The sequence below is a fragment of the Triturus cristatus genome, chromosome 10 (assembly GCF_964204655.1).
Source record: "Triturus cristatus chromosome 10, aTriCri1.1, whole genome shotgun sequence".
Lineage (NCBI taxonomy): Eukaryota > Metazoa > Chordata > Amphibia > Caudata > Salamandridae > Triturus > Triturus cristatus.
In genome coordinates this window covers 678,674,852-678,700,346 of record NC_140593.1, presented here as the reverse complement: position 1 = coordinate 678,700,346, position 25,495 = coordinate 678,674,852, and the positions used below count along the sequence as shown (strand labels likewise).

General features: G+C 50.1%; 1 protein-coding gene across 3 annotated transcripts in view; it reads left to right on the top strand.

Moving 5' to 3' along the window:
• The window catches only part of TELO2 (telomere maintenance 2), an 831,249-nt gene that overhangs the window by 29,547 nt on the left and 776,207 nt on the right, over nucleotides 1-25,495 (top strand). Inside the window, exon 2 of one of the 3 annotated variants that reach the window (XM_085628172.1) lies at nucleotides 9,015-9,063. The exons of the other annotated variants lie outside the window; for them this stretch is intronic. The gene's annotated coding sequence lies outside the window, so the exon portion shown is untranslated. The remainder of the gene's footprint in view (nucleotides 1-9,014; nucleotides 9,064-25,495) is intronic. 3 annotated transcript variants of the gene reach the window in all.

Here is a 25,495-nt window from a genome sequence, read left to right as displayed (position 1 = left end):
GCTGTGATTATCCTCACTCTCCATCTTTTTGCCACATTGTGCTCTTCTCCTCACCCTGCCCTTGTGCCTCACACTGCTCTCCTCCTCCTCACACTCTGTCCTAGTGCCTCACGCTGCTCTCCTCCTCTTCACTCGCCTTCCTTGTGCCGCATGCTGCTCTTGTCCTCACTCTCCATCCTTCTGCGTCACTCTGCTCTCCTCCTCACTCTCCGTCCTTTTGTCTCACGCTACTTTTTCCTCACTCTCCTTCCTTCTGCCTCACGCTTCTCTTCTCACTCCTTTCCTTTTGCCTCGTGCTGCTCTTCTCACTCTCCGTATTTGTGCCTCATGCTGCTCTTCTCACGCTCCTCTTTCCTTGTGCTTCACGCTGCTCTTCTCTTCACTCTCCTTTCTTATGCTTCACCCTGCGATTCTCACACTCGTTCCTTCTGCCTCATGCTGCTCTTCTCCTCACTCTCCGTCCTTTTGCCTCACGCTGCTCTTCTCCTCACTCTTCATCCTTGTGCCTTGCGCTGCTCTTCTCCTCACACTCCTTCCTTGTGCCTCACGCTGCTCTTCTATTCACTCTCCTTCCTTGCGCCTCACACTTCTCTTCTCCTGCTCACTCTCCTTTCTTGTACCTCATGCTTCTCTCCTACGCACTCTGTCCTTGTGCCTCACGCTGCTGTTCTCCTCCTCACTCTCATTCCTTATTCCTCACGCTGCTCTTCTCCTGCTCACTCCCTTTCCTTGTGTCTCACGCAGCTCTTCTCCTCACTGTCCTTCCTTATTAGTCATGCTGCTCTTCTCCTCACTCTCCATCCTTGTGCCTCATGCTGCGCTTCTCCACACTCCTTCCTTGTGCCTCATGCTGCTCTCCTCCTCACTCTCCTTCCTTGTGCCTCATGCTGCTCTTCTCATCACTCTCCCTCCTTGTGCCTCACGCTGTTCCTCTCATCGCTCTTCTTCCTTGTGCCTCATGCTGCCCTTCTTCTCACTCTTCTTCCTTGTGTCTCATGCTTCTCTTCTCCTCACTCTCCTTCCTTATGTCTCATGTTTCTCTTCTCCTCACTCTCCTTCCTTGTGCCTCACGCTGCTCTTCTCACTCTCCATCCTTGTGCCTCACGCTGCTCTTCTCCTTCCTTGTGCCTCATACTGCTCTCCTCCTCATTCTCCTTCCTTGTGCCTCACGCTTCTCTTCACCTCACTCTCCATCCTTGTACCTCATGCTGCTTTTCACCCACTCACTCTCCTTCCTGATGCTTCATGGTGCTCCACAAATAACAATTCTAATCCAACTCAAAATATTCCACTACACACCACATACATACACTCCTTAACACATGGATACAAAACATAGCCATTTACACTCCAAAAGCTCAAAATCAAACAAATGCGAGACCTATTGCATTTCCAATGCTTGTTTTTACTGTGGCCTGCAAGTCCCAGCATGTACTCTTGGCAAAATTCCTGAAACTCTGTATACTCGTTTAGATGTGTTGTACACCTGCCTCTCTCATTCTTTCTAATGCGTGTGATCGAATTACCTACCTCCCTTCTCGCTTACAGCTTTCTCTCCACCGTACCACTCAGTCTTTCTGCCTCAATTTATTGGTCGCTGTGCAGTTCGCTTCTTAGCGTCTCTTCCCCTCGCTCCAAGCTTTCTCTCTCAGTTGGCTGTTTTCTCCCTCTAATTATCCTGCTACCTCTTCCACATTTCTCCCACTCCTCCCTGTGACTTCCTTTCCCTCTCTTTTTCTATCTCGCCACTTGTTTCCTTCAGTTTCTTAAGTCTCTTTTCTGGTCTCTCTCTCTCTCTCTCTCTCTCTCTCTCTCTTTCTCTTTTCTCTTTCTCTTTTCTCTTTCTCTTTTCTCTTTCTCTTTTCTCTTTTCTCTTTCTCTTTCTCTTTCTCTTTCTCTTTCTCTTTCTCTTTTCTCTTTCTCTTTTCTCTTTCTCTTTTCTCTTTTCTCTTTTCTCTTTCTCTGTTCTCTTTCTCTTTCTCTTTCTCTTTTCTCTTTCTCTTTTCTCTTTCTCTTTTCTCTTTTCTCTTTCTCTTTTCTCTTTTCTCTTTCTCTTTTCTCTTTCTCTTTTCTCTTTTCTCTTTCTCTTTTCTCTTTCCCTTTCCCTTTCCCTTTCCCTTTCCCTCTCCCTCTCCCTTCTCCCTTCTCCCTTCTCCCTTCTCCCTCTCCCTCTCCCTCTCCCTCTCCCTCTCCCTTCTCCCTTCTCCCTCTCCCTCTCCCTCTCCCTCTCCCTCTCCCTCTCCCTCTTCCCTTCTCCTTCTCCCTCTCCCTTCTCCTCTTCCCCCCCCCCACCCCTCTTTGGGCTTTTTTCATATGGATGTATAGCGGCCCCGCCCAGGGTCGCGAGTTGCCCCGCCGCGGACGAGCGGCTCCAGCGTGGTAAATTACTACAGCGTTTAAAGGAACGGCGTAACCGATTTTGGCTGTGTTTACTGGCAGGGATCCAGCGTTACTTCTGGCAACAACCCACTAGAGGACTTTGAAATTAGTGGAGGGGCCCCGCTGTTGTACATACTACATCGACCACAATGCTTTGTCAGTACACGCCCTGGGGCGTGACTATAAATAAACGCTGCAAGTGCGGCGGAAGACTTGGCAGCTGTGCCTCTCTGTGCCAGTGAGCAAGGGCTATGAAGCCCGAAACATGTTTGGCTGTAAAACGTTGAAGAAGCGATGCTGTTCTCTCTGCAACCTGCCAAATTAAAAGGACATTGTACGACCGTGTGTGGCGCCTCACTTTTTGGGCTCTTTTCAAATGGAGATATATATATATTCACTTAAAAAACCATAGGTTTCACACATGTTATAGTTAGGTGGATATTATACTCGTAAAAAACCAATGAAATTCCCCCGTTATAGTTAGTTCAGATAACTATAACTCGCGCGCCTGCAATGCACTGCTGATGACGTCACATATTACATCAATCATGACATGGTCAGTGACATCACTCATGACATCACTGATGACATCATCCTTGTGATAGAGTGGCGGTCGCGCGAGTTATAGTTATCTGAACTAACTATAACTGGGGAATTTCATTGTTTTTTTACGAGTGAAATATCCACCTAACTATAACATGTGTCAAACCTATGGTTTTTTAAGTGAATTTGCAAGGTTTTTTAAATGCTAATTCCTAACTATAACGTGTATGAAACCTATGGTTTTTTCAGTGAATTTGTACGGTTTTTTAAATGCTAAGTTATGTATGTATTATTATTTTTTTTCTATATTTATTTTACAATAAACTACGTATTAAAAAATGGCACCCCCGCGATTTTAAAAAAAAAAAAATTAAAAAAAAGTTTCTGCCTTCAGGGTCCTTCAGGGACCCCCTGACAAAGGCTAGGGGGTCAAGAACTCTCTACCCTGCCCCCTTTTCACGTTCGCCACCTTCCTTTTTCACTCTCGCACTGAAAACAAACAAAATGGCAGCCGACACTTCCTGATTTCGACCGATTCGAACGTTGACTAACATGTAACCACCAATCAGAATTACGCTTGCGCACGTTAGGGTGCTCACACGGTGCGCGCACGGTACGCGCTTATAGATATTTATATGCTTTTAAATGCTATTTTCTCAGGAACTACTGAACAGATTGACACCAGACCTGCAAAAGGCACTTCCCTGACCTGAGGACTACCTCTCTGCCAAATTTCAAGTAATTCTGTTCAGCCGTTCGGGCTGTACCTTCGACTAAAGGTCCTATGGGAAAATGCATGGGGAAAACGCGTTTTGGGACCCCCCCTTTTTTCTCAGCCCCCACTTGACGAATCGCCCCGAGACTTTCAGGGTAGGAGCGGAGCGCCCCATTAGTTTTGAAAATTTCGCGAGGATTCTTCAACCGGCGCCAGTTATTCAAAATAGAATTTTCAGATTTCCTATGGAAACAGGGTCCTAACTATAACTATCTACTGGCGACCGCCAGTAGATAATATATATATATATATATATATATTCTGGACCTGCCTGTCTCCGTTATAAACTTGTCCCACTTGCTTCCCCCAGCTGTCCGTCTCACCTCTCCCCACAATCCCTCTGCAATGGTGTCATGCAAAATGATGGGCTACCTGCAGTGTGGCACGTGCCTCTGATATTCGTATATCTAGGCTAAACTGTTTTAGGGACAGAAGGGTGTGCACCCCTCCTCTCCCCCATGCGGGTGTTTTAGGCTCCTCTGTTACACCACTGCTGCCCCCTTTCTCTCACCTTTTGGTCTTCCCAAACTCGCTCCCTCTCACTTTCCACCTTTCTCGCCCACCTCTGTTTCTCAGACATGCCGCTCCCATAAATATTTCTTGAGGCAATGCTGTATTCCTGAATCAGATTCATGACCCAGTGTGTAGTAGTCGTATAACGCTTCAATCCCTGGTGGCACTGCACCCAAAATAATGTGCTGTATGGCTCAACACTTATGAGGTCCAAAAAGCAAGACCTATTGGCTATGCCAATGCTTGTTTATTAGGGCAAGCAACCCAGCCATTCAATTCCTACTAGTATGGATGGCATGTAACTCATACAGCCCGTAGCCCACACACTTGGATCAGTCATTGGGGCATATTTTCAAGGAACCATCGCCGAGTTATCGGCACTTTATCGCAGCCAGAGTCGCGATAAATATATCGCCCTATTCACAAGCTGGTGCTAACAGCCGATATCACCAGTTTTCCGACGATAGCAGCTGTTAAAACACCAAACATGCGATAAGGCACGTTAGCTGCAGGATTTTAACACCTGCTCGTACCTGGTGTAAAGTAGGACAAACACCGGCACCAGACAAGGGAGCACAGCCCAGAGCCACACATGAAGAACAACAGATGCCCAGGAGCAACTGAACATGCAGCCCGGAGCACCAATAGGGCAACAACACCCACTGCCACCACCCCCAGGACCCCCCCTACCCAGGGCACCCCCCACCCCTGGACAAAGAGATATCATATAAACTGTACGAAATCCGGAACAAAACAATTTGCCTGAAGTCGCACAATCACAACCCCTAACATACATGTGTGGACAGAAAAAGGAGATTCATACATTCATCTTAGAATATCCAAATCATTTGTTTATTACAGAATAAACCCAAAACAACAATTCTGAAGAGTGCTGGCGGGTCTTCTCAGGACATTCTGTAAGTCACAGCCTGCAAGACAAAAACCTAGATAAGAAGGTGTGTCATGCGCTCATCAAAGTACAGAGAGAGAGAGCGAAAGAGAGAGAGAGACAAAGCGAGAAAGAGAGGGAGAGAGAGAGGGAGAGTGAAAGAGAGAGAGAAAGAGGGAGAGAGAGAAAGGGAGGGAGAGAGGGGGAGCGAGAGAGAGAGAGAGAGAGTGCCGACACTGCGGACCCAGGCCTACTGCTCACCTGCTGCCACTGGTGTGTCTCCAACCACGTGCCAGTACACACTGCAGTCCCCCAGGTCCCTCATCTGAAGACATGAATGGCAGAGTCCATACAGTAGCACACGGCATCATCGCTTGCCCGCCCCTGCGCACACAGGCTGCTGCACCCCAGCCCCTCCCGCCGCCCAGCGGTGATGGCCCGCCCCTGCGCAACCAGGCCTCACTGCTCGCCTTCCGCCACCGGTGTGTCTCCAAGAGGACCCACCACGTGCCGGTGGGAGCTCCAAGCACGGGGCCCATGACCATGGCACCCTCCACATCATGCAGCCTCGCACCGCGGGCCACCAGGTCACACACTTGATTCTGGTTCTTCATTTCGCAATGGCAGGGAACATATTAGTGCACACAGCAACATTGCAGGCTGCACACCCGCTCAGCTGTAGAGGTAGAGGTGCCACTATCTCTGTGAACTGCGAGGCGACACCACGTGTCGGTAGGCCCGCACTGCCCGCTGGCTCAGGCATACACTGCGGCCCAGCAGGGCTCACACTAATCCTACCAATCGGGATCATCGCAAGCTGCACACCTGCTCAGCACTTATGGGGCCCCTACCTCAGTGCACCGAAAGACACCATCCCGTGGCGGTTTGCCGGTGCCTGCCGCTGTGTATCCGGTGCCACGAAGTCTGTGCACCGCAAGTCATGGACCCTTTATGATTGAGTCTCGTGGTGCGGACGCCATCATGTCACCCCCGGCACTGTGCAATGTGCTGTGGCAGGGCCCTAGGCCCTCATTCATAAATGAGAACCCCACGGAGACACCCAGTTACAGAGTGGAAATGGCGTCCAGCACGTGCGCCAGGCAGTTTATATTGGCAGGGTCACATGTCCTGTGACTGCTGTGCTGGATGGGTGTGGTGTGGGTGCAAACCTGCCGTGTGGGATTGGCTGTGTCATGCTGACAACTAGACCTGTGAGCAGCAGATCCCTACAGGAAAGACCTGGGACATGTAGCGTTGTCGTCCTCCCCTGTGAGCGTAAGCCGAGTGGGCTGGCCTGGCGTATGCCAGTCCAGCGTAATGTTGTGAACAATGACACCGAGGTGCTTGGCGTGGATCCTTCCGGGGCTGGACAAGGAAGTAACTAACGTGTGTGTCCCCGTTGTAGTGTCGGCGCCACCCGTGCCGCAATCAGCAATGTGTCACCCGAACCCAAGTCCCTCAACATGAGCAACATGGACGTAAGGGGGAATCTCTGACCATACATTCATCCATGCTTCCACACTTGAAAGATCATAGGCATGACACATCGGTGTGACCACGAATGCACAATCAGTGGAGTTTTGAAGCCGGAGCAGTACAGGGCCATGCAAACCCCACTTCACATTGTTGGCCCATGTAGGGCCAGCCAGAGTCCTTCAGGGAATGACAGGTATATCAGAAGAGGAGGAGTTCAGTCCATAGTCTGATAGCTGTGTCATTGGTAACTAAACAGAATATGGCAGTCCATGTTGAGGTCCAAGGTGAGTGTCGCAGAGTGCATTGGGGGACAGTGGAAGGGGATGATGCAGAGGGCAGAACCAAGCAGAAACAGGCCATAGGGCAGAGATGAATGCTACCGCTTCCTTCTCACCACCAAGGCAGATTCATCTGCATCTTCGTCCTCTGCTGTTTCATGTGCCACACATGTGGGTGGTGGTGTTCTGTCTCCAGCACTGTGTGGCAGTGACACCTCAGGGGCCGGAGGTGGAATGTGTGCCGCACTGTGTGGCACAGTCACATCAGGGGCCGGAGGTGGAATGTGTGACGCACTGTGTGGCATTGACACATCAGGGGCCGGACATGCGGATGGAGTGGGAGCAGCAGCATGCATCAGCGCCAGGCCTTGTGGCAGCAATGCCATGAGGAGGGTCTTTATGGCATTGAGGGACCCAGCTACGTCTCGCTGGTGTGCAGCCATGGCAGCCGCTCTTTCCGCCCACGTCCGCTCCATGTTCTCCATGAGCCTCCGCATGAGTCCCAACTCCCGGGCGAGCTCGCTGGAGCCACTCTGACTAGACAGTCGTTCTTGTCTCAGAGTCAGGACTCTGGCGATGTCAGCCATGGTTCGTTGGAGGGCATGGAGTGGACTGTGGGTGTCCGTTAGGGATTGTGAGTGGTCCCTGATGGGACCCACGTATGGCGTCTAGTTTGTCTGCCATGTGGTCGAACCCCTCCTGCACATGTTCAGCCAGCTTCTCCTGGCACCCCAAAACACTGCGTTGGAAGGCCATGTGTTCGTCGTAGGGGTCCTGGGAGGCAGCTGTGGTGGTGGGTGCTGTATGCTGTGTGTTCTGTGCAGGGGCTGGGTTCTCCTAGTAGCAGTTGGGCTGCCCTACTCCTAGAGGTGAGGTGCGAAGGTCTCCACGAGCTGTTGAAGGGCGTCGCAGATGAAGGTGTGGTGGTCCTCTTCGTCATCAGAGAAGAGAGGTTGAGACTGTTCTGCAGGGGGTGTTGGATTTCCCCCTGCAATGTGAAGAGGAGATGCAGTTTAACAATGTGTTCACATGTATGTTGACGCATCGTACATGTTTACATTCAGACTGAATGACAGTGTACATTGTGACTGTTTGTGGGGAGCTGCCTATATGATGCAGGACAGTGGGCATTTCAACAACATCACGGATGTGTGTTTGTACTTGTACATTGTCAACTCACATTGCTCTGCGATGCCATATGCTCTATTTTTGCAGACCGAGCAGGCATCCAAACTGCAAAATGAAGGATTTTACAATTTGCGCCCAAAAGTAATCGTGCATCCCAGACTCAAAAGCTCTGGCCAGATCAAGGGATGTTCCGAGCAGAAGAACGGCCACTTCACAGCCACATAAGACCCAGAACGGGCTCTATGGGATAGGGGAAATCACAGTAGGAACTCTACCAGTTAAAGGAGGCGCGTACCATCTCTCGGTCGTGAGAGACCCGAGAGCGAGACACAATGTTAGACTGCCCATAGGCACTTATCTTGGCGGCTGAGTAGCAAAGAAAGAGGCTCTCAAGATGGTGTTGACTGTACTTGTATGTGCTACTGGGCCATAATTGGTGGTTAATGGACAGAGCATCATGGGATATGTAGTTTGTTATATATAAAATGTTTTTTCATTGCCTGCTGTTTTCGAGTAATAAAGGAAGAGAAGCATAATCGGAGCCTCTGGTCCTGAAATAGAATTACATCTGTCTTCTCCCTGAGTATCCTTAGCAGAAGTTCCTAGATTGAAGGACATGGAGGAAATGCATACAGTAGCCTCTTCAGCCACAGTATTATGTGTGTAGAGCAACAACAATGTCTCAACCTGTATTATTGAGAAAGCTTAGTTAACAAGTATGTACAAGACATTACAACGAGAAAGAATTAGGGAGACTCAGAGTTTGTTTAAAAATGTGCGCAAGGCATCATTTATTTTGAAAAGAAAACAATAATTGTGAAGACAATTGGAAACAGTTGTATCAGCCCTGTAAGCAAGCATTGCAGAGGCAACCCAAAAACTTTGTGCACGCAAGTGCTTGTGACACTCAAAGGTGAACGGCGCAAGTAACAAGTGTGGAAAAAAAACAGCGGGAGCACAACGTGAAGCTGTGACTAGTAAATTGAAGAATAAACGGTTCATCAAGAATTATTAAATTTTTTTTGTTTTTCAGAGAAATCTTTAATGAACCATATTTGAAAGAGGCGCTGCAAATTGCGCTGGTAAGTCGACGGCGTTTCAATCCTAGTCATTTAGGATCATCATCAGGACTGGGTTGCCGTTTGGAAGTGCTGTACAGGGGAAGAAAGGGAACAATGATAAGGGGGATGGGGGCGCGCGAGACGGTATCAGGGTTGCGGGAGATGCGGGGTCGCGAGGCATACCTGTAGGAAGGTGGATTCACAAAAAGCAGGCTGCGAGGCTAAGCGAATTAGAGCGGCAATTAGGTCCATGAGGGTGCGTCCTGAGGAGTAAAGAAACAAGAGCGAGGTTGGGGCCTTAGTTGGCCTGATGAGGGGTTTGTGAGTTAGGAAAAGATCTTACCACGGTCTCCACTCCCCTGCACTCTTCTCCAAGTATCTGGAGTAAATATCTAAAAAGCAGAGATTTTGTCCTTGAGGCACAAAGATCCAATAATGGGGTGCCTTACTGTTGCAGATCCTCCTGAAAACTACCTTCGATAGAGTCTGATCCTGGAGAGAAACAAATATTCTGCTTCAGTGTTTTGCTTCTAAATTCTCACCCCCCTTGTTATGTGTTGCTGAAATTGCAAGGAGAATGTCTCTCCATCAGCGCCGGCTGCCCCTGAGAAGCAGCAGTCGGGTGGGGGGTGGAGGGAAGGGGCAGGGGGGCTAAAAAATAAATAATAACTTACCAGCCAGCTGTCCGGTCTGCTGCTGCCTCTTCTCTGTCCCCTTCCTGGCTTCTGTTCAAGCAGGAAGCTCCCGGACTCCCAAGCTCCCTATATCCAATCACAACGCTGCAATGCAGCGTTGTGATTGGTCTGAGCGCCGCGGTTCGGTGCACAGCCAGAGACTGGGGGCCTGGGCATGTTTTCCACCCAGGCTGTAAGGTAGCCTGGGTGAAGAACTTGAAAACTGTGCATTGCCAAACAGTGATTGCGCACCTTACAGAGTGCCCACCATTCCTTCCCTCGGCTCTGAGATCAGAGCAGCCCGCCCCACCCGCAAAGCTGCCAAGCAGAAGGAACAAATAAAATGATAATGTGAAGTTATTATCATTTTATTGGTCCTTCTTTTCACTGCTAAAAGCAGTGGGGCGACGCTCCTCCGCTTTAGTGGAGTAGCCACCACTGCTCTCTGCCCATTTTCCCAGAGTGCATGCTACCTCGTTGAGAGATCTTGATTGGGTGCTAGCCTGGTGGGTGATGTGTGCTACAGTCACTTTGTTGTTGGTTCTTACCAACATTTTGCACTTCCATAGATGCTGTTGGAACTTGAGAAAAGCTTGAAAAACTGAAATACTGACATGAATTCTACTGTGAGGTCTCCAGTGCAGCCTTCTTCTGATTCTACCTTGTTGTATTGAGAGCCCATCCAGTGTTGCTCCCTAGCCAACTGTGTTTACATTCATGGTTACAATCTTTGGTTAAATTGGACACATTGGCACTCCACCAAGCAGATAGCCCGGATTCATCCACCCCTATAGTCTTTCCTTGCGTTCTGGTGAGACTGACGCTAGATTTTCTAAATCTTGAATGGAGCATAGGAAAGGCCTCGCAGGGTGAGGAAATGGAGCCCGCTGCACCTCGGGGATCAGCTCTCCTGCCTCAATACACTTTCCCAGTGTCCTGCCAATCCTGGTAATTAAGGAGAACAAGCTCAACCACTGAAGAGGTAAACCGCTCACTCCGCTGCCCATATTGCAATACTTAAATGCAACTTTCTACTAGGCGATAGACAATTATAACGACAAGATGGCATTGCATTGCAGTGCACAGGGGCGCGCCCACCTCCTATGAGCACTGACTCACGGCAGAAGAAGTTCGGCATAGCATAAATCTCTCTGTGATACATAGTGTTTGGTATGTGGATGCAGACAATATGCAAAACTAACATTTGCCCGAATTTCTCGACCTGCAGTGAGTTGACGTTTCGGCCATTTCGAACATTGCGGGCATGTCCAACGTCTCTGAGATCCCCGATACGTGCACCGCTGATGTAAGACCACTGTTGGGAGTCCGGTGAGACCGATGTGTTGTGATGTGTGCAATGTTTGGATGGAAGGACTCCAACCAATAATTTTTGTCATTTTACACCCCGGGCACACCCGCTCCAGTACAAGGCCTGTACATTCTAATTCGGCCCCTTTAGCCTTTATTAGAAATCGCTCGAAGAGGCACGAAAACCCTAACTGCACATGGCTGCACACTATTGCATAGGTCCAACATAGCAGCTGTATCGCGTGAAGACATTATTAAGGCCCCTACTTTTGGACTACTTCACTCTACATAGCATGAAAAAGAAGGTGGACCCATCGTGGAACGCTTCGATTGTGCATTTATGCTGCTGATGTGTTCCCCCCGCCACAAAAACTGAGGAGCAAAGTACATTTGGGAACGCCTATCCCCGACGGCAGCACTAGACCAGCGCCATTCCTACAGCTTAATACTTAGGGCCTGTTATGCTGCGAATGCCTACCGTAAGGCCCACCAGGTAGCTCCACACATGGCATTATCACCAGACCTGAGGCACAGCTAACCACAACCTACAGGAGTCAGACAAAGTTAATAGCAGGCTTGTAAGCTATCTCACACCGCAAAGCTCACTATTCCTCCCTGCAACATAAGAGGAACACATCCCACGGGATCCTTAAGGCACCTGGCAGGCAGTTAAGCATTTTATGCACTGTTTCGATCTCCCCAGAAGATAATGTAAGGTCAGAATCACAGCCATTTTAACTGATCAGTCTAATTCAACAGCCACCTATCGCTCAACAGTAGAAACTCCCACAAGCAAGTCACGTTTTAAACTCTATAACAGCTGCAACAGCTGAATAAGTTATAACTGCTCTTCCACCACCTCGAGTCCCAAAACTCACATATGCTGTGCCCCAGACTCTACACTTAAATGCTTAGTTTTTAATGCAGGGATCGCAACCAAGAGAGCTTGATGCACCAGTGATAGATCTTGCCAACGCCAATAACCCACAACACTTCAAACCTGATCAAAAACCATTTCTTAATATCCAGGGAAGCGAAGGACCATAAGGAGGGCAAAGAAATAAAGGCTTTCTTCAAAAGAACCAAACAAGACTTACGTGTAATGGAATCACCTGCCAAATCAAAACAAGCCCTAGTTGCTAACAGCAAAATGGACCTAATCCTGCGCATCCTCTCATCTCTACAAGAATTAGCGCAACACACCAAAGTGAATACAGACCACCTCCAAATTGAGATCGCTGGCCTGCGGACCGACTTTAAATTCTTATCCACATATATAGGTGAAGCTGAATCCAGAATCAGCGTGATAGAAGATAAAAACCTCGGCCAAAAAGATTTCCCAGACCACCACCAAGTAAGTAAACATCCCCTCCAGAACCATAACGTGCTTCGAAAACAAATAAAAGAGGGAACCTCCGAATATTTGAACTGCCTGAAGGATCCAAGAACCAAGCCTCCTTGTGTGTGTCCTTCCTCGAACAATGGATAGCACAAACCCTTGGAATCAAATTGGAGGGACCATTCCAAATCGAAAGGACACATAGAGTCCCAATCAGACCAATCCCGGGCTCATAAAACCCATGCCCTCTCACCTTCAGACCCCTTAGATTCCAACAATCCGAGGTTATTTTGGCACACATGAGGAAATCAAGTTCACTAACTTGGAATGACAACAAGATCGGAATAGCCCAAGACGATTCAAAAGAGATGGTATTTCGCAGGAAAGGCTTCCTAGCTCTAAGGAACCCCTCACATCACCTTCTCGTTCATCAACCCTGACAGATTTAAAATTAACCACAGAGGGTAAAGCTTGATCTTTAATAAACCTACAGAACTCAAGTCCTACATCGAAAATCAACAACAGCAAGAAATGATTTCCTGAATCAATTGCTCCCTACATCCATGGTGGCGGTTCCTGACTACTCACCATTCAGCCACATAAGACACTCTTTTTTTTTTTCTTTTTCAACCTGTCTTACCTATAATGGTGTCTATTCGGTACTTCAACTGTGAAAATGTGTATATGATGCTTAAAATGTTTACACATGCGAATACATCTCACTGACCTCACTTGCATTCCTCCAAGCAATTTGACATTGACTGCGGCACACCATTCGCCGCAGTCGAAAATGAAAATGTGTATATGATGCTTAAAATGTTTACACATGCGAATACATCTCACTGACCTCACTTGCATTCCTCCAAGCAATTTGACATTGACTGCGGCACACCATTCGCCGTACCCGGATAACGGCATACCTGCATGTATACTCACTTATTAGTGTAAAACTACATTATGCTACGCCTCAACATTAGATCAAATGCACTCTCATAGGTTCTCTAACAATCACAAGAGCTCCACCTATCATCCCATACACACACTTCCATCCTCTTACTCCCACACTTGTACTCACCCCCACTCACAACCCTCCAACCTCACAACTGTGCAACCTCATATGCTCACATACACACACACCAATGTCATATCCTACACCTACTATAGGGTATGCTCATATTCATCAATTTCGTACCTTACACCTACACATTTTCCTATTAACAGAGTCATACATGTGTACTCATATGTATATGTAAACATGCCTATACATGTCCCCCACTCACACTAGAGCCGATACATTCTCCGCTTCCAGTCAAAGAGTAGAGCAAGAATACATTTCTACTCAACACCATCTCAGACGGAACCTTAATGTCTTTTTGCACAGAACATGTCTTATGTGGATTAAAAGGTTAGAAGTCTCTGTACGTCAAATATGCTTCTCAGATGTAGCACCTCGCTTTATCAAAGCTGAACCTGTCGTTGTTACTGATTTTGTTCTTATTAGCAGGATTAACAGTTCTAATGCTAGTAAAGTTCTTGTGTGATTCCTTAACAGCCTGTAACACCCTACCCTGAAGACTAGGTTATAGTTTGATCTGTTTTATTCGACAGTCCTTGTACATGGGTGGCTCTTCAGTCAATGAAATCTCTGATGCACGTTGTAATAATGTACTTTTTGAAGGAGCTTTGATGATGTCACCCCAGTTAAACACCATAGATGTTTGAAATTGTTGCTTAATTACTCACAAATGCCCTCTCTAAACAATCATTCAAGAGCGCCCACAATGCTCCAATGATTAACTCCTAGTGTTAGTTCCTCGGCTTTGGGAGGCAATCTCCCAAATCTCATCTACCTAGTGCACCCTGCCTAGCACTCAGCCAGCCACCAAATCTTCCCTTCACCCCCCCAGCTGCCGTTTCACACCTCACCACTCCTCACCCTTTCGTAGCTTTCATAAGTCGGATCCGTGGGTGCCACTGCCCCACTTTCCGTCTAGGGATGGGAATCTGGGTTTTCTTGTTATTATCTTCTCTTCTTGCCTTTGTCAGGCTTTACGGCTAAGATGGATATCGGCGCACTGGGACACGCCGCGCGTCGCTGGGAAGATGGTAGGGTTAAGACTACAATACCCATCACCCACAGCGAGCGCGCAAACGCACTTCCTGAGGCGGTACAAAAGCCGCGCACACGGAAGAAACAGGGCTTGCCAATCAAGTCCCTTCTGGCGTATCTCGAGGTAATTGACCTCGCTGGACTGGTTCCCGAGAGTTTCTAGCTGTGTGAGCCGCTGCCCGGTTCACATTCGCGTATTCCGTTCCTACAGACCTACGGGCTCGCATGAGCTCAACCCGAACCTTCCGCTTGCATATTCCTTTTGGGTTGCACTTCACTTCTCCCTTGACACTCCTGCCCGTGACCTCGAAGCGTTTGGAGACCGGACTAGAGATTCTCCGCTTCGAGACGTACCCTGCCCGCACCCCCGCTTGGAGCCGACTCAAAGGCTCGGAGAGCTCCGGTGCGACTCTGAAGACACCTGCGTGTTGCTGTTCCTGCGCTTGGAGCCGACTGAAAGGCTCGGAGAGCGTCCACTCTTCCTCTCCTGGAGGCGTGAGTACCCTGGTCTGAAAGCGACTGCCTGTGCGACACAGGGAACTGCCTGAGTGAGTGTTAGGAGGAGATCACCCTTTATGTACAGTTATCTTGCTTTGCTGGGTGGGTCGGGGTTCCTGTAGCTCATGACTCTCAACAGGAGTGGAGTGTCAGTCCCGTTTAGTCGCCTCTGCCCTTCCCTGTTATCCCTTTTCCCCGGGGGTGGTGTTGCTTATAGAGGGGGTTCTCAATCCTCTAGGGTAATACTGTTCTCGGGGAGAGAGGACTCTAGCATCGTGGATCGCCCCTGCTGTAACCGGCTGATAAGGTTAGTGAGCAGGATGGCCCGCTGACAGATTGACAAGCCCACGGATAACTACAGCCCGGGCGATGGATACCGCTACAGTCTTGGCCACTATGTTGGACACCTTAAACGCTCTTAGAGTGGAGGTAGACGCAGTTAGAGTGGAGAATCATGAGCTTAAGAACGAGATGGGCACCATGCGAATAGAGGTAGCCTGTCTGTCCCGTCACCCTCCCGCTGGTCCAAAAGGGGGTTCGTATATTCGAGACTGGACTCTGCCTCCCTCTGCGAAAACCCAAACGCATGTAGTGGAAGGAGGTACGCAGGCATCAGGCGGGGGTTCCCCTAGTCCCGGGGTCTTCCCGAATCACTCCTTCTCTATGCCTCTCCAGTCCGGTTCTCCCCCGGTCCAGATACTGCAACCCATGCAGATGCCCCTTGCCCCTCCGGAAAGATTCTATGGGGACCCCAAGAAGTATGGCATCTTCATGGGTCAATGTCGGCTTCATTTCTTATGCAAACCACAGGTCTTCCCAACGGACCAGGCAAAAACGGCCTTTGTGATGTCGTATTTAGGAGGCAATGCGGCGAGCTGGTCCTTCCCGTTAATCGAACGAGACGACCCTGTCCTGTACAACTTCCCCGCTTTTTGTGTGGAGATGCGGCGGCTGTTCGATCGCAAGGCGCATCAGTTATCATTGGATAAAGAACTTCTTACCCTAAAACAGGGTTCACAGGACCTGCTGACCTACATTACCTCCTTCAACAGACTCGTGGTAGAAACGGACTGGCCAATGGAAAAAAGAACTTCCTTATTCTATCAAGGGTTGAGAAGCGAGCTCAAGGATGTTCTGGCTCAAGTGGTGCATTTACCGGCAACTTGCGAAGAATTAATTGATTTAACCGTCCAATTGGATCCCCGGCTTTTAGAGCGGAAAGGGGACAAGAACCGCAGCGACGCCCGGTTCCTTCCTAGTAGGCCCCGATATGTTCAGGAGGAAAAGCCTTCCCAAGGGGAGGGAACAGAGCCCATGCAGATCGGTGGCATCCGAGGCCCCTTGAGTCAAGCAGAAAGAGAAAAAAGGAGAACTCAGAAACTCTGCTTATATTGTGGCAAGCCCGGCCACTTCATCAAAGATTGTAGAAGCCGAACCAAGAACTCCACTACAGGAAGCCCTGGACCTAAGACGGTGTCTGTAGTGGATTACCCGACTGAGGACCCGGAAAACTGACGAGCCCAAATAAGACGAGGACCGCTTGTTTGAGGCCTAGCAGTAAAGAGGTCTTCCCTGCTGTAGCCAATACTATCCAGCCCTCTGTCGCTCACATGAATGTATGCGTGGTGTTGACCTTGCCTCGTGACATATCTGTGGTGGTCCATGCTCTGCTGGATTCTGGGGCCACTGGAAATTTCATGGACCAACGATATGCAAAAGAGTTAGGCATCCCTGTAGATCAAAAGGATACCCCCGAGAAGGTGAAGGCAGTGGACGGCTCGGCTCTAACCTCGGGTCCAGTATGTTATCACACAAAGCCCCTAGTAATGCAAATAGGGTTGAATCACTTCGAACAGATACAATTCGACCTGATCGATGCCCCTCATTTCACGCTTATTCTAGGAATGCCATGGCTAACTCTCCATGATCCCTTAGTGAGGTGGGCAGCACGCACTGTGACATTAAATTCATCCTTTTGCCAAGAACACTGTACCGAAGAACAAGTCAAGACGTCGGCCCATAGGGGGAGTCCAGCTGGATTCCTTGCCAGCACCTGCATCCAGCAAGAGGCAAATCCTGTTACCGAGTTACCTCACATTTACGAAAGGTTTAGAACTGTCTTCGACACACAAGAAGCGAAAAGATTACCCCCACACCGGGACTATGATTGCGTCATAGAACTAGAGGCAGGAGCCAATATACCCTGCAGCAGAATCTATGCCCTTACCGAAGCCGAAACCTCGTATCTCCGGTCCTACCTTGACGACAGGCTTGCCACAGGGTTCATACGTCCGTCTTCCTCGCCTGCCTCCTCTCCGATCTTTTTTATTCCGAAGAAAGAGGGAGGATTAAGGGCCTGTATTGATTACAGGGCAATCAACAAGGTCACCGTAAAGAACAGGTATCCCCTGCCATTGATCCCTGTTCTTTTAGACCAACTGAAAACCGCGACAATATTCACCAAACTGGACCTCAGGGGAGCCTACCATCTGGTACGGGTACGGCGCGGCGATGAGTGGAAGACAGCCTTCCGGACCAAATTTGGCTTGTTCGAATACACGGTCATGCCCTTCGGCCTGTGCAACGCCCCCGCCGCGTTCCAGTACTTCATGGATGAAGTACTGAGGGGCCTCTTAGATGTATCCTGCATCGTGTACATCGATGACATCTTGGTGTACTCCACATCCCTGGAAGAACATGTGAAGCACGTGGCGGAGGTACTGGAGCGCCTACAACAGTATGCGCTATACGCCAAACTGGAAAAGTGTTTGTTCCACGTTTCTGAAGTAGAATTTTTGGGATATATCATCGGTCCCGAAGGATTGGTCATGGACGAGAAGAAAACGCAGGCTATCACCCAGTGGGAATCGCCCACCACCGTGAAATCCCTACAAAGCTTCTTGGGCTTCGCGAATTTCTATCGCCGATTTATAAAGAACTTTTCCGGTATCATACAACCGTTAACACTTCTCCTGAGGAAAGGAGCCTCCTTCGAGTGGACTGCCACGGCGGAAACGGCCTTTCAGACCTTGAAGAACTGCTTCATGACAGCCCCCGTGCTTCGCCATCCTGACGCCACACGTCCTTTCGTGGTTGAAACCGACGCCTCCCAATATGCAATAGGGGGAATACTATCGCAGAGACACCCGGACACGGGACAATTGCATCCCGTTGCCTTCTTTTCCAAGAAATTGGCACCCTGTGAAATAAACTACAGCATTATGGATAAGGAGCTCCTAGCCATAAAAAGAGGGTGCGAAGAGTGGCGACATCATTTACTCGGCGCCAGACACACCGTAGAAATCTATACGGATCATCGGAATCTCTTATTCCTCAAAACCGCCAGAGCTCTGACCCCGAGACAACTACGTTGGTCGTTGTTTTTCTCTGATTACGACTTCGTAATCAAATATCGTCCGGGCCCACAAAATGGAAAGGCCGATGCTCTGTCCCGGCCCCAACCACCCGTCAGTACGAGCCCTGTACCCATCTCCGACACTCCCTTGATTCTAGAAGCCGCATCATTCCCTGATGAATTGACGGCAGCCGCAACTACACCCGACTTCATAGAAGACGTACAACACCAAACCTCCGCGACCGAAGAAGTAGTCTGGGTAGCCAAAGACCCACTACACAGGTCCTCCAGGCAACGTCTATTATTTCAGGATCAACGCTTGTATCTGCCGACCCCTTCCCTACAACAACAAGCCTTGAGATGGGTTCACGATTCCACCTTGGGTGGACACCAGGGAGTACTTAAAACCACACTAGCCATTTCTGGTGGCCTACGTTAAACCCAGATACAGCGGCCTACATCGCGGGATGTGCTATATGCACGCAAGGGAAGTCTCAGCACAAACGACCCAGTGGGTTGCTCCATCCTATTCCAATCCCTCCAGCTCCGTGGCACACTCTGTCTATGGATTTTATAGTGGATATGCCCTCTAGTAGAGGAATGACTACCATCCTGGTCGTCATCGATCATTTGACGAAGATGGGCCATTTTATTGCCATGGAGAAACTCCCTTCAGCCGCAGGCCTAGCCCAGCACTTTTTACAACATATCGTACGGAGTCATGGAATCCCAGCGGTTCTTATTACAGATAGAGGCACACAGTTCACGTCGAGATTCTGGAAGGCCTTGTGTCAAGTCATGAAGGTGGACGCACGTCTCTCCACCAGCTACCACCCTCAAACAGATGGCAAGACTGAAAGACTGAACCAGACATTGGAGCAGTACCTCAGATGTTTTACGTTGCTCTACGAAGAAGAATGGAGTACACTACTATGGATGGCGGAGTTTGCCTACAATAATGCGGAACACTCATCGCTGGGATGCTCCCCCTTCTTCTGTTTAACTGGACACCATCCAAACATGCTGCCCTTTGAATGGCCTGCACAAACCAAACACCCTTCTATCCAAGAACATCACTCGCACCTGAAACTGGTGTTACAGACAGCCAAGAAACAACTGGAAACAGCCCAAGAAAGAGACAAACGCTACGCGGACAAAAGAAGAACCCCTGAGCCGGACTACAAAGTAGGAGACAAGGTGTGGTTAGACACACGACATCTACACATAAAGGGGAACACGCGCCTGAAACCAAAATACGTGGGCCCATACCCCATTATCAAAGTGGTGAACTCTGTAGCTATGAAATTGACTCTCCCTTCCACGTGGCGCATTCATCCAGTGTTCCACGTCTCTCTGCTCCGACCATGTCTCCCTCTCACTAGACTCCCCCCAAAACCTCAGCCACTACTTGTAGATAGCGAGGAGGAGTACGAAGTCAAGGGGGTACTAGATTCTAGATACATCAGGGGCAGGCTACACTACTTAATCGATTGGAAGGGGTATGGTCCCGAGGAGAGGTCCTGGGAACCTCTGTCCAATTTACATTGCCCTGCATTGCTGCGCCGCTTCCACGCGGCTCATCCTACAAAACCCAGGGGCCCGTCGAGACGCCGGCCCTAGTCGGGGGGTTCTGTCAGGCTTTACGGCTAAGATGGATATCGGCGCACTGGGACACGCCGCGCGTCGCTGGGAAGATGGTAGGGTTAAGACTACAATACCCATCACCCACAGCGAGCGCGCGAGCGCACTTCCTGAGGCGGTACAAAAGCCGCGCACACGGAAGAAACAGGGCTTGTCAATCAAGTCCCTTCTGGCGTATCTCGAGGTAATTGACCTCGCTGGACTGCTTCCCGAGAGTTTCTAGCTGTGTGAGCCGCTGCCCGGTTCACATTCGCGTATTCCGTTCCTACAGACCTACGGGCTCGCATGAGCTCAACCCGAACCTTCCGCTTGCATATTCCTTTTGGGTTGCACTTCACTTCTCCCTTGACACTCCTGCCCGTGACCTCGAAGCGTTTGGAGACCGGACTAGAGATTCTCCGCTTCGAGACGTACCCTGCCCGCACCCCCGCTTGGAGCCGACTGAAAGGCTCGGAGAGCTCCGGTGCGACTCTGAAGACACCTGCGTGTTGCTGTTCCTGCGCTTGGAGCCGACTGAAAGGCTCGGAGAGCGTCCGCTCTTCCTCTCCTGGAGGCGTGAGTACCCTGGTCTGAAAGCGACTGCCTGTGCGACACAGGGAACTGCCCGAGTGAGTGTTAGGAGGAGATCACCCTTTATGTACAGTTATCTTGCTTTGCTGGGTGGGTCGGGGTTCCTGTAGCTCATGACTGTTCCTTCTCTCTCAACAGGAGTGGAGTGCCAGTCCCGTTTAGTCGCCTCTGCCCTTCCCTGTTATCCCTTTTCCCCGGGGGTGGTGTTGCTTATAGAGGGGGTTCTCAATCCTCTAGGGTAATACTGTTCTCGGGGAGAGAGGACTCTAGCATCGTGGATCGCCCCTGCTGTATCCGGCTGATAAGGTTAGTGAGCAGGATGGCCCACTGACAGCCTTTCTAGCATTCCTTTTCCTGGTTTTATCTGCCCCCTGCCCTCTTCCCCAATACCTGGGTAATCCCCAAGCCTAATCAACCCAGCTCATTCTGTGCTACACCCCACATGTCCTGCCGCAACTTCAACTATGCCACTCGCGTCTCCAACTCTGCTGAGACCCCCATAGTATATATCACGTCCAACAACCCTCTAGGGCGCCTCTCATTAAACACAAATGGGCTAAACCGCCCTGTCAAAAGGAGGAAGATCATAGAATACTGCTATCAATTGAAAGGCAATATTATCTTACTACATGAGCCCAGAATAGATAGCAATATTTCCCTCACACTCCTAAATAACTGGTACTCTGCCGGTGCTTGCTCCCTGACTCTGACAAGAACAAGCATTTGCAATGCAATAGGTCTCGCAGTGTGATCTATTGGCATCGTAAATGACAATGCCTTTTATTTATGTGTTGGTTTTCAAAACAGAAATAAAAGGCATTGTAATTTGCAATGCCAATATCTAGAACTCTCACAAATGTGAGACCTATTGCATCACAAATTCTTGTTTACAAAAGCGCCCCATGCCGCACTTTCACTTTGATGGCAACCATGCCCCTTTCTTAAGACGACCCCTGTCTAAAGAAAGGTGCACTGCTGCCATTAAAGTGAAAGTGCGGTATGGGGCGGTTTTACAGAAAAAAGGCATTTAAGTTGACAAACGTAAATAAAAAAAAAACAAGCTATTCAATGGACTCATCCAAACCCTCTGCTCCCTCCACCTTTCTGGGCAGACGTCGAGATAAGTATTTTCTCCCCGTTCACCTCCTTTGCTGTTATCTCAATGCTGCACTTCAAACCCCTACACTTCTCAAATCTAATTAGGGACACACTGTTAGCACTAAAACACCTTGACAGCAAATGCACTGTCAAACTTAAACACACTTTCTATGCCTCACTATAGCACAACCCACTAATACAAATTGACGGTAAATCCGTCCACTGGCACACCTGGTCTTCGCATAACATGTTATACTATCCGTCACATGGAATTCTATATTGTCCCCAAACTCAGGGGATTATTCGTATCAAATCATTCCTAAACCCACAATACCCAAGCATTTTAAAGAAAGTAGCCTTAGTCGCATCTCAGGCCCACAAAGCCTCTAGACTCTATAAAATCCTTCACAAACACACTCCAAATTCTATACAAAAATCTCAAAGCAAATGGTCCGTCTCCTGCCATAAAGAAGGTTTTAAAAAAAATGTTTAAAAACATGTTATTTATATAAGTGGTTACACAAGACAGTTTCATTAAGCTTGGTTCACAATTATCATTTGTTGTAATTACAGTCTTGGACACATTGACAACGCCGTCTAGAGACCACCGCGATGTATATTGGAGTAAAAAAGCTCTATCGCCCTCATTACAGTAATCATTTTTAATTGACATGTTTTTATTAGGGTTTTTCATGTATTGTATTACAAGTAACAATCATCATTATAAGCGTAAATTATTGTACCATAACATATCATAACATCGTGGACCTTTAAGAAAGTTAGCGTGTGTGTGTGCTGTAGTCCGTTAGTGGCTGAGATCTCCTGTGGTGTCCTGAGAGACTTATCTTCCCAGTGGTCGGCTCTATCTGGCCCCCATGTATATCGTCCTGGTCGTGCCTACACTTTCCGTCTCTGTCGGGGGTCAGCTGCACCTCCCCACCGTGGTCTGAGCTGCGGTCCCTTCCTACCCGGATTCCCTATCATGTCATGTAACTAAAACAACGGTGTGTAAACCGCTAACTGGGGCTCTTGCTGCCTACGGGGCGGCTTGGGAAGGGCCCTAGAGTAGGGGAGGGGCCTCGAAACTGGGTAGAGTAGGGGAGGGAAGGAGGTAGTGTGGGAAGTATGGGGGGGGAGAGAGTGCGGGGTCGGCAGACGAGAAATTCCCGTGGTAGATTATGTATGGACTGGTGGTAGGTGTATGTGGTGTGCTCCGGGGATCCCGGGGGGGGGGGGGCGGCGGGCCCACTACTTGGCACGAGGCGGGGGGATCGGGTTCATACTTGCCCTCGTGCCTAGGCATGTTACCTGCCTTATGGGTCACCTGTATCCCCTGTCGCTCCGGGGCGGTCGGGGGGGCCGCCGGGGCGTGGGGGGCGGTTTGTGTCAGGTCTGGGGTTTCCCCCGTCGATCCTGTTTGCTTAAAAAGGATGAGGAGCTGTGCCCATTCCATGGATATCGGGCGTTTGGGGGCGCCTTTTGCCTCCTCCTCTCGCAGCAGCTCCTCCTCTGCTGCACCCCACTTGAGCACCGCGCCCACCCATGCCGGACTGGATGGCCCCTCCGGGGCCCTCCAATGCATCGCGATGTTCCTCTTCGCGAGGAGAAGGGCCAAGGAAATGAACTTCCCGGGTACCTTCGCGGATTTTCTCCTCGGGGTTATCCCCAGCGCGCATTCCTCCCAGGTGGGGGCGGACGGGAGTTCGGTTGTTGCTTGAATGGCTTGGTGTACTCCCCCCCAGAAACGTTGTATGGACGGGCAGGCCCAGAACATATGTTTGAAATCGGCGTCTACCTGGTGGCAACGGGGACATTCAAATCGTGTATCGGGGTAAAACCGGTGGAGTTTGTCCAGGGTGAGGTATGCCCGGTGTAGGATATTAAATTGGATATTTTTAAAACGCGCGTTCCTGGACACCTTTTTAGGAGATTCCAGGGCTTTACGCCACTCCGCGTCGTGGAATACTCTGCCGGCGTCGTTTTCCCATGTTTCTCGAAGTTTGTCTAGGGAGACGTCTGTGAGCTCCCGGATCGCTTTATACAGCCAGGTGATGAGGTGGCTGCCCGCTCCCATCTGCAGCACTGTGTGTAGCACCGGATGCGTCGGGGGTTCCCCATCGCGTGCGTGCCAGAATTGGCCCCCACTCTCCAGCAGCTGTCTGTGTTTCAAAAACTGCCCTTGGGGGAGGTCATGCCACTCCACTAGTTGTGCGTACGTCCTCAGCTGTCCCTCTTGGAACAACGCCTCCATCTCTGTGACCCCGTGATCTGTCCACACCTGGAGGGCCCCCGCGGTGTAGTATCCGCTCTGTCGGGGGAAGCCCACAAGGGGGAGCAGAGGGGAATATATTGGCTGGCCCTTCGACATGCGGTTGTTCCTCATCATGCATCTGCGGGCTATAGCGACCTGGAGCGGGTGTGTACGTGTCGGTTTGGAGCCCGGCATGAGTAGTCGGCGGATCACAGGCAGAGGAAGTTTGCCGCCCTCCGTGATCGTCTCCCCTACATGCCGTTCCGCCGTCCAGTGGGACAGCCACTGGAGCTGTGCTGCGAGAAAATACGATTCAAAGGATGGTGCTCCCAGGCCGCCAGCGGTCGTGGGGAGGTACAGTGTGCGCAGCGCTACTCGGTGTCGGCCGCCCCCCCATATCAGGGCTGCCAGCAACGTGTCTAGCTCCCGAAAGAAGGAACGCGGCGGTATGATGGGGAGGTTTGCGAAGTAGTAGAGCATCCTTGGGACCATGATCATTTTTGCCAGAGCAACGCGCCCTATGGGGGCTAGTGGCAATGTCTTCCAAAACCCTACTGCCGAACGCAGGCCTGTCAATGCCCTTTGGTGGTTCCCCTCGAAGAGGTCTCTGGGGGAGTGATATAGGCGCACCCCCAAGTATCTGGGGGCCGTCCCGTCCCATCGCAGCGCCTGATCGCCCAACGTGATCTCTAGGGGTTCCGTGTGGGTGCCCAGAGGGAAAATGGACGATTTCTCCCAGTTGACCCGGAGTCCCGAGATTCCCTCGTACTCTCGTAACGTTGCCCAGATGGGCGTGAGGTCGGCCGAGATATCACGGACATATATCAGGAGGTCGTCCGCATATAACGACACACAGTGGGTGACATCCGCTATGGGTATCCCCCATGCGCCCCCCTCCTGTCGTAGTCTTACGGCCAGGGGTTCCATTGCTAGGGCGAAAAGGAGAGGAGAGAGGGGGCATCCCTGCCTGGTCCCGCGGGTCACCGGAAACGGCACCGATATAAGTTTGCCGAGTCTCACTCTGGAGGTGAGGTCTCTGTACAGCAGCCAGGTATAGGCCAGCAGCGTGGGCCCCACTCCCACGTGCCGCAGAACCTCGAAGAGGTACGGCCACAGCAGGGTATCGAACGCCTTCTCCAGGTCCAGGACCAGACACGCCACCCGGGGATATCGTTCTTTCGTCTGATCCTGAATGTGGAAGAGGCGACGTAAATTATGTGAGGTGTTACGCTGGGGAACGAATCCACACTGGTCCGCATGCACCAGTGCGGGAAGGATTTGGCTGTAACGATCCGCTAAGATTTTCCCGAGGATCTTACAGTCCGTGTTCAGAAGCATTATCGGCCGGTAGGATGCCGGGAGCTCAGGGTCTCTGTATGGCTTCAAGAAGGTCACTAATATCGACGTCCGCATCGAGTCTGGGAGCATTTGGCGGGTTACCGCCTCTTCGTATATGGAGACCAGCCGCGGTGCCAATAGCGTCGCGAATGTGTGGTAGTACTCAACCGGGAATCCGTCCGCGCCCGGTGCTTTCCCGCGCGCTAGGGCTTTAATTGCTTGCTTTACATCGACCGGTTTGAGTTTCTTGTCTAGGTCTTTCCCGATTGTG